This window comes from Gordionus sp. m RMFG-2023, chromosome 3, assembly GCF_954871325.1.
Source record: "Gordionus sp. m RMFG-2023 chromosome 3, tfGorSpeb1-WG-v2, whole genome shotgun sequence".
Classification (NCBI taxonomy): domain Eukaryota; kingdom Metazoa; phylum Nematomorpha; class Gordioida; order Chordodea; family Parachordodidae; genus Gordionus; species Gordionus sp. m RMFG-2023.
Genome location: NC_088777.1, coordinates 28,961,303 through 28,971,224, shown reverse-complemented (window position 1 = coordinate 28,971,224; position 9,922 = coordinate 28,961,303). Strand labels below are relative to the sequence as shown.

At 25.3% G+C, this 9,922-nt stretch overlaps 1 long non-coding RNA gene across 2 annotated transcripts; it reads left to right on the top strand.

Annotated features, from left to right (window-relative positions):
* Window positions 1-5,305: 5,305 nt before the first annotated feature.
* On the top strand, window positions 5,306-8,054 carry LOC135927437 (uncharacterized). 2 transcript variants are annotated; one of them, XR_010572087.1, is made up of 3 exons: window positions 5,306-5,369; window positions 7,836-7,912; window positions 7,955-8,054. It is a non-coding gene; the product is annotated as an uncharacterized LOC135927437 (long non-coding RNA). The 2 variants fall into 2 exon arrangements; XR_010572086.1 differs by lacking the exon at window positions 5,306-5,369 and adding an exon at window positions 7,646-7,710.
* Window positions 8,055-9,922: the final 1,868 nt, after the last annotated feature.

Here is a 9,922-nt window from a genome sequence, read left to right as displayed (position 1 = left end):
CCGACCCAAAGTTCGGGTCGTTTTTTTCGACCTCGACCCGAGTCCAAGCCGAAAAAAACGATCTCGACCCAAAATATGGGTCGAAGTTTATTTTTTAAGGCAAATATGTAAAAATATATTTTGCAAACATGTTAAATTAAAATTTCATTGAAGATGTATCATAGGAAAGTGACAATTGTCATAATCGTCATTTTTGAACTTTTTTGAATTTTTTTGACATAAATGGGCTAAAAGAAGTATATTGCTAACATGTTTTAATAAAATTTCAGTTAAGATGTACCATAGATAAGTTACAATTGTCACAATCGTTGTTTATTTTGAATTCTTTTGTTGTAAATGGGTAAAAGTATAGATTGTAAACATGCTAAATTAAAATTTCATTAAGATATACCATTGAAAGGAGGTATTTTCTTTTTCATCATCAATCCAACGATTTTTATAGTAGGGATAAGAAACAGTGGCCAAAAATTTCGAGTTATTATTAAATTTATATATATTTTTAAATCTTTTATTTGAAGAATTTTCTACTGCAATACCTAATGGTTTGCAAAAATGCAGATCAGTTTGAATTAAATTTGTGCTTTTTTTTACATTTAATATTGGAGCTGATTCTCCGATTTCACCTTATATTTTGTCAATCACTATAGCTAATGGGATAAATATATGGCTAAATATTGCATTTCAATATCTCTTAATTTTGGAAATTCTAATTTTAACATAATTTTGGTAATTTGCTTTTAAATTTTAATAAACTAGTACATCACAAAAGCATGGTATAACTAATTGTTTTCCTAAAACTGCTTTGATAAACTCTGCAGTTTCAGGATTATTACTAGCATTCCATAACTTAGTATTTTAGGTTAGTGTGGGAGGATGAATTCTAGAAATGGCATGAAAATCGTTAATAGCTTTCTGGACATCTTTTATGGCAAGTTTTTTTCTGATAATTCTAGAGTTATATCCTCGATAACTTGGTTCATAATTTAAAATAATTTTTAGTATAATGATGGATGTAAAGCATAAATAAAATATGGTAGATGTTTAGCAAATTGCTATATGAACCAAGGTCATAATCATACATTATCTTAAAATATCTAAACTTGTATTATATTATTCATTTACATTTTAAATGTTAATACTATTAAAATTATCTAATATAAATTTTTTTAAAGTATCAGTATCTTTTTGATGAAGATACAGATATTTGTAAATAATTTGCATACTTAGATTTAGGATACAAGATCGATTCTTAAATTTAAAAAAAGAAACATGGGCAGTATCGTGGATATTTGTATTTAAGATACAAGATACTATGTCATGATATTAATATAAATTTGAGTGTCGAAAAATACCTCTCAACACCAGGCGCGTACGCAGGAATTTGGTCTTGGGGGGGGGGGGGGGGTGATAAAATTTTTTAAGAAATATCATTGAGCATAAATTTATTAGGACTAATAACTTTCCTAATAGACAATTTTAAATTAATGTGAATTATAAAAAAATTATATATAAACCGGCATATAAAAAATATGAAATAAATGTGAATTAAAAAATATTAAACGGATATAACTGGCGGCATTGAAAAACTATAAAATAAATGCGAATTATAAAATATAAAGTGAATATAACCACCATATGAAACACTTAAATGACCCAAAATAGAAATTTAAATTTTTTGAGTCTTTAAAATTTATAAAGTATAAAAAATTTAAATGTTGGAAATATAAATTAATACATAAAATGTTCTTAGGAATAATTGTATTTTGTATGTTATGAGCTAATTTTTCAATTATCTCATCCTTGCTTGGCGTCAAATGCCTATGAATATTCAAAAGATCCAAATCATTCAATCTACTTTCAGAGTTTACTTCTTAGGTATGTTTTTCAGAGACTTGCAGGCTCGGCCCCTGGGCTGGACCGTATTTTAATTTTTTTAAATATACGAGACGGGCCCAAATTTTTTTTAAAAAAACACCCGGACTGGGCTTGAAAATTTTTTTAAAAAAATATCCGGACCGGTTTATATATTTTAAAACCAAGTATTTGAAATTGCCATTATGCTATAAAAATCAAAAATAAATATAATTTATTTTAGAAAAATTCGGACCGGGCCTGAATTAAAAAAACCCGGTTCGGGCTTAAAAAAATTTCGAAAAAAAAATCCGGCCAATGCTTTGCAAATGGTACTTCTGCAGGGCTCTGTTATTCTTCTTAAAAAGGAAAATGTTCTCCCATTTGGGAAGAGTTGCTAATATATTTATAACCATTTTAATACATTGGGATAATAATGAACGTCTTTTAACAAATTTGATTTTTAGTTAGAAAGAACACTAGACACCATATTTTTTCTAATTAGTATAAAGCTATATCGATTTAAATATCATATTTTTTAAATATAAACTAATCCTAACCCATATTTGTGTTGTGGTGGGTTCAAGTCATTTCAGCAGTCAGCTTCTATTTAAGAAAGAGTGGAGGGGTGGGGGCTCCATCTAATCAAATTCGTTTTAGAAAAGATTGTGTTCTTTATACATATTTAATTTCTAAATGTGTAAAAGTATACAAAGAGACTTGGATATTTTGATCAAGAAATATTAACGTTAGCTCCAGTGGTGTAATACTAAAATTTGTGGAGGGGGCACGCTATTACTCTAGAAAAAAAAGAAAGGGACACTCTAAAATGGACAAAAAAATAGAGACAAATTATTTTGCGAATTTGAAGCGAAAATATTGTTTTGGAAATTTTTTTAGGTTTATCTCGAAGCATTTCATATAAAATACATTATAATAAAATAATCATTTAAAAAGATAAAATTGAAATATATTGCAAAAATAACCATTTATAAAAAATGATTTAATATAATATAAGGCATAAATCGTAATGGATCAAATAAATGGTATAAAGAGACTATAATATTCGTCATAGCGAATTTTTAGTAATATTAACCGAACTTTTACTTATTGTTTATCGTTTTCAGGTCTATGACTTGTTGGCCATTTTTTTAATATATGGGGAAGAATTTATGTTTTATAAGATTTGCGCGGAAATCCGTCATAATGACATTCAAAAGGGGAAAACCACGCTCACATTCGGCCGTACTACATGGAATTCTGTTAATTCAATTTTGGAACTCTTATATCACGGTTATTAAGTTTTTTATTGTCATCAATATATTCCCTTATCCCTTTTATTGCGAGATTCATTAGAACTTTATCGGAAACAAATTCACTTAGTTTGTCTTCCTCGATTAGCAAGAACAGATTCTCCGATAATTTTAAACGTTGATTTAAACAATGCCTGGGTATAATCGTTGGATATAATGCTAAAAGATGCTTTGCTACACCAGATTTCTCCCAGTCATTACACTGATGTCATGACTTACAAGAAAACTCGGCGGATTTAAGATCCAATAGGGTAGGAACAATCTCATCTGCATCTTTTAGTTTCAATCAGATCGAGAAATATAAAAATAGATTCATCAAAGTAACTATTTTACATAAATAACCAAGGCTATGACAATATTCTAGATTTCTCTACAGGATAGCGTTGGATTGTTAATTGATAATAATATTTACAATTTTCATAAGCATTACTTTGGAAATGCTTTCAATTAATAACAAATCAGCATAAAAATGCAAATTATGTACCATATCTAAACCATTGTGCTCTTGTAAATCTATTAAGATTCAAAATTTACACAACGATTTGCTTTTGCAAGATAATATCTATTAAATATTAATTATTTATATTTGGTTTCATAGCACTTTTCAGCAGCTTTGTATGCATCTGAATTAGCATGTTTCCAAATTTTTTTAACGTAAACCATCGTAATTTATATGTTCTGTCTTGTAAATGGCTGTTGCAAATTTTATAAACCACACCATTCACTTGACATATGCAGTTCTTATGGGGAAGCAGGGTTACAGCTGGTAAAGGCAAGTCAAAACAGATGTCTCATATTACTATTGGATATTACACCTTTTTAAGAACCAATTAAAATAGAGAAGGGTTAGTTTTTGAATTAAAAATTTTTAATTTACATTAATATACATTGTTAAAAAAATAATATGTTTATTTCATGATGAAAAATATTAATAATATGCTAATGTACTAATGTACTAATATACTATTATAAAAAAAATTAATTTGGAAGGGGAACGCCGTGCTCTCTACTTCCTTAAAAATTTTTGGCGTAGGCATGCTAAATTTTTTCAAAATCGACGTGGGAATACTGCGGGCCACCCAATGCCCCCCTTCCAACTACCTCACTTTGTCAATGAGAATCAAAAATAATTAGATGAAATTTAAAAATAAAATAAATTAGGACAAAGAAATTGTTAAGACGAAGAAATGGAAAAAGAATGGTTAAAAATGACATAAGAATTTTAAAAAAATCACAGGGGAAATAAGGAAATTATTTTTAGAAAGATAAAAAAAGAATAATAAAAGATGAGAAAATAAAAATTAATAAAATTGGGGAAAAATGGTAAAAAAGTATCAAAAATTAATTTAAAGGCAAAGAATTATTTACTTTTTGATCGCATTTTTTTAGATGAGAAAGTTGTGTAGCACAGCACAATATATATTTTGTAAATTTCTTTCCCCTAAATAGGCAGATCATTTAATACCAAAGATTAAGATATTATATAAGTGGAAAACTACTCTATAGGATTGATAATAGTTTATAAAATTATAATTGACATTTTTTTTAATAAAGGTTTTATTGGGAATCCTATGTTTACTTCAGCAGCTCAAGAAAATTATTAAAAACTTATACCATTTCTTGAATGAATATATCCCTATATTCCACATGTTTCCGCCTTTTAATTACATTTTTGCTAAAATTCATTTAATCATTCAAAAACAAGAATATAACATAATATAATTTATGTGTAAACAGAAAATTAGACATTGCGGCTTCCATTTATATCGATTATTTTGGTATATTTGAGTATAACATGTTATTCTTATTTGTAAACTAAATTAAAATTTTTATAATAAAAATTTCTTTCCTTTTGCAACTCAGACATTCAACCAATTAAATCCTTTTTATAAATATATATTTTTTTAAAATAAATATAATATTGTTTATTTCAATTTTAAGGTCTTTCGTTGACGATCAATTTAGAAAAAAGATATGCAACGAGCCAGAAGTCTTTTTAAAAATAAATCCTGGCTAGTCTTAAAAATAATTTTTATACACAACAAGGGCAAGGTATAATCAAAAAATTTATTAAATTATCAACTAATTAGTTCATATAATAAAGTGTTTAACTATTTACAGTAACATAGCGTTCATATCATCCAAGCCATACTCGAAAATGAAAAAAATATAATCTAACCCGATCCAAAAATTCGACCACTGCAGGTTAAAAATAAATATAGATTTTAAAAGATTGTCTAACAAAACAATATTTAGATGTGTTCTTAAACAGAGTAAACCATTAAAATCTTGAATTGCCCCCCACCTTCTCCCCTAGAGAAAGAAATTTTTTCCCTTAATTAAAAATTAACATTACAAAGCTTTTATTTAAAAAACATAGAAGAAATTAGTTTAAAATGAAATGCATAAGATAAAGGACATATATATTACAAAAATTTTGATCATTTATAAATAACCGGAAAAATCCTTAAAATATTAATTATACATCATCAAATCTCAAATGGCTGCTTTTGTGTTACGAAATTATACACATTTATATATTAGTGTTGTGGTTGATATGTTTTTTTTTTCAATTTTAACATGAATCGCTATATTTCTCAATAATTAAATTTATATCGATTTATTTTTTTAAAATATTATTTTTAATAATGTGTGAGAAATAATAATATTTAGATAACATTTTTTATTAAATGTTACATAATGTTTATTTTATTCCCTTGAAGATTCGATTATAATTTAATTTATGAAAGTAGGAGGGGGAGGGAGAGAAGAGCAAAACTGTTTAACAGTAAAATTTCACATCAAATTATTTAAATTTTTCTATAAGTGATCATTCTTTCACTTTACAAACGTTTAATGAATTTCAATAGAACATAATTAGACTTGAAAATAATTACAGCATTGGTAATTGGATGCTAACAAAATTTTAGAAAATATTTGTAAGAGGAAATTTACTTTTTTAAGTGTTTTTTTGTCCGGCATCCGACTTACTAGGCCATTATTGTAATGTCTCGCATTTTTTTAAATATTGAATTATCTTTCATATCCATACATTGAAAGAATGTTCAAAAGTGTTATTGTTATTGGCACTTTGAATGCATTACAAAAATATTTTTACATTTTAACATCAGTCAAAGAGAGTAAAATTTTAAATTTTAATGCTTATAAATTGATGCGTTTTTGTTTTGTGGTATTTCAAACAATTTATTTCAAATGTTATCATTCATATTGGTAAACAAATTTTTGCTTGATTATTTAAAAATACCTCACCCGATTTAAACAACAGCGTTTTATAGAATAACACAATGCTAAAGCTTCTTACTCAATTAGTAAGCAATATTAGATAATTATGTGCAAATTTGGATAAGGCTCTAATTACCCCTAAAAATATGAAAATTATAGCATGCGACAACAATTCTACAAAGATTGGATTTGGAACGCGTTTATCATGAACCAAGTTCTTTTTGAAAAAATTGATGACCAGAGTTCCTTTTATTTTTGACAAACGTGAGCGCCTTCCTTTTTTGATGAACGCCTTCATGTTTTACGTTCTTTCCATTTATAAAAATCTCCTTATTCTTATTCATTTGAAAATAAAAAATATTAATCCGAATTTTTTAAGAACAAAGGGTTATTTTAATTTAATGTTTCCTTTATCATATTTTTAACCCCACACTATTTCTGTCCTATAATATAGATCATTATTTTTATAGATTATCATAAGCATGAATGTTGTTTCTCAATCATCATCATCTGATAATTACCATGGCCCAAATATATTAAATGCTTTCAAACTAGATTCTATCTTCACCCATTGGGGGGGGGGATTTTTGGAAGGTAATTTTTTTAACTAGAACGAATATTTGTGTTATTTGATCACAAAATTGAAAACTACAATGATTTATTTGAAAAATTCCACATATAAAAATTAAATTTTGATCTATTTTATAAAATAAGATAAAAGATGAGAAATGACTTTTAATTATTTTACAAAAACGTTGATATAGTTTAATTGTGCTTGTATAATATTTGTTAGGGAATCAATTATAAAATATATGTAATATAAGGCTGGAATATGATTTCGGCTTAAAATCTTACAAAATTAAAAAACGCTCACTATAATTTTATTTTGTTTTAATTTTAATATTTTTTTTATATAACCTGAGAAGTTTTTCAGAATAGTATTAAAGTGATTTATTTAAATAAAATTGTTAGCTCATGCCCTTGCTAGATTTACTTTATTTTTTAATAAACAAACAAAAATTGTAATTAACTAGCCGTGGGATTATTATTTTTTTTTTTTTAAAAATCTTTCATTGTTTAATTTAAAATAATTTTGAGACCTCGTACTAATTAAATTCGATGGGAATTCTTATAGTGCGTACAAATTGAGCTTTTCAAAGCTCCGTTTTAAAAGCAAATAATGCATTTTAAATGGTGTTGTGCAAATTGGATTTTTTTACGGCAAGCGTTAAAAAAAAGCAATCTGGTTTAATTTTTTTGTCCTTTTTTATTTTTGCGGGAAAATTTAAATGGATACAAAAATGTAAGTATAAATTTTTCTCATATATTAATTGATATTATAACATTTAGAATATATAAATTTATATTTATATAATATTAGAATATATTAAATGATATTTTATATAATTTATTCATTTATATTTATAGCCCAGTGGGTCAAAAGTAAATAGACTTGTGGAGGAAAGACTCTTGGCTCTTTAGGAAAAGGTGCCATCCGAGAGCCAGTAAAATATATATTTTTATCTATAAATTTAATATAATTTTAGATTGTATCTACTATCAATGGAAGCAGGCTTAGAAAGCATGGACCATAATAATAGATACCTCTTCAAAAGTGAGACATCAAGATTGTATCATAATTTGATGTTGCAATCTAAATATCAAACTAATGTTGAAATATCTACTTCAACAGAAACACCTTCAAATGATACACCTTTATCTTTATATAATGATATAATATCTTAAATATTTTTGTATTGTAAATATTTTTATTTTTATATATTTATAATAAAGTAATATTCTATATTATAGTGTCCATTTTTGAAAAAAATATAAGCTAAAATTTGGGAGCTATTAAGATGTAGTAGTGTGTATATATATTATAAATTTTGAAACAATAATTATTTAGAGATCTAAATTTGAAGCCTTTCTAGGATTTTAATTCATTTACATATTTTTTTAATCTAAAAAATACCACTATATTTTAAAAAGATTACAAGCTAGGATAAGTATAAATCTAATGTATCCTTGCATTTTTTTTAACCATAATTTAGCCAATATTATCTTCAGAATATGTAAAAAAAATAATAGTGTTTGTAATTTTAAGATATTGACCTTTTATATAGATAACTTTTATGGTTTATTGAGCCAATATTTTATTTTGACATCACCTTATGTAAATATAATAAATTAAATGAAATAAAATTGTATTATAAGACATTTAATACTCTCTTACATGTTCTAGTGATCATTTTTATTCTTAAAGAAAGAAAAATATATTTAAAATTTTTCTATTTGCATTATTTGTTAATCTATTTAATTTTATATAATAGATATCTTATTCTATTTAAGGTGAATATATATAAATAAACAAACTTTTATAAATTTATTTAGCATTTTTATTTAAATTTATAGATTATTATAAATATATTAAGGTAGGATAAATAAATAAATTTACAAATGTGTGTAGATTTTTTTAAATACTATACATTAAAAATCATTTATGAATTTAAAAAATCTTTGAATAAATTTCTATCCATGAATATTTTAGTAGTCTTCCTTCTCGTCTTAGTAGATTTTGGTTTTTTAATAATTAAATATAAAGCAATAATTTGCTTATCTTGTAAACTTAATATGTCCATATTTTAATAAAAATAAAATCACGATTCAATTTTAAACAAAGAAAAAACGTACTGCTTTCAATTTAAACACAGATGCATTACGTTAAAAAACGTACTGCAAACACAAATGCTCAATTTGTGCGCACTATTATGGAAATAAAAGAATTTCGACATATCTACTAGAGATCAAAAATTCGGGCCAGGCCGAGTAGGGTTTAAATTTTTAAATATATTATTCAATTTTATGATATAAATTGTTATATTTCATTTTGTGTTATAAATTGATATATTTTAAAATTCTTGCAAGAAAAAAAGGCGCCAATACTTTTTATTTAGAGAATTTTTTTACAATTATAAAATTAAAATTTTTTTCTATATTTAAATAAACTCGGGCCTGGCGGATATATAATTTTTATTTAGTTCCGATGCTGATCACTTATATCTATTAGGAGGTCAAATCCGTGGATATCATTTACAATCGCGGTAACAGAAAATGAAATACTTATCCTTTACTTTAAATTGGTTTTATGGAAATATTTATTAATACATTCTTTAGCTTAGCGTATTAGTGTTGTTGATTGCTGTCGATCAAAACAAATCCAAATAATAACACTTCTAATTGGATTTATCTTATAGTTTACTTTTCAATCTTTCTTCTTTTCCAAATTTATTTATTTTATATAATTATTTATTTTATATAATTATTTATTAACTCTCTCATCAAACTAATCATGACTGAGAGAGGGATGACGAAGAATAAGATTTAAATAGTTAATCAAGACTACGGAGTACAAAATTCTTTTTAAATAATTTACAAATTTAATCCATGAAACGAAATCTAATTTTAAAAAATTAATCAAGCGTCTTAAGTTACTAGTTTCATTATGTTTAAGG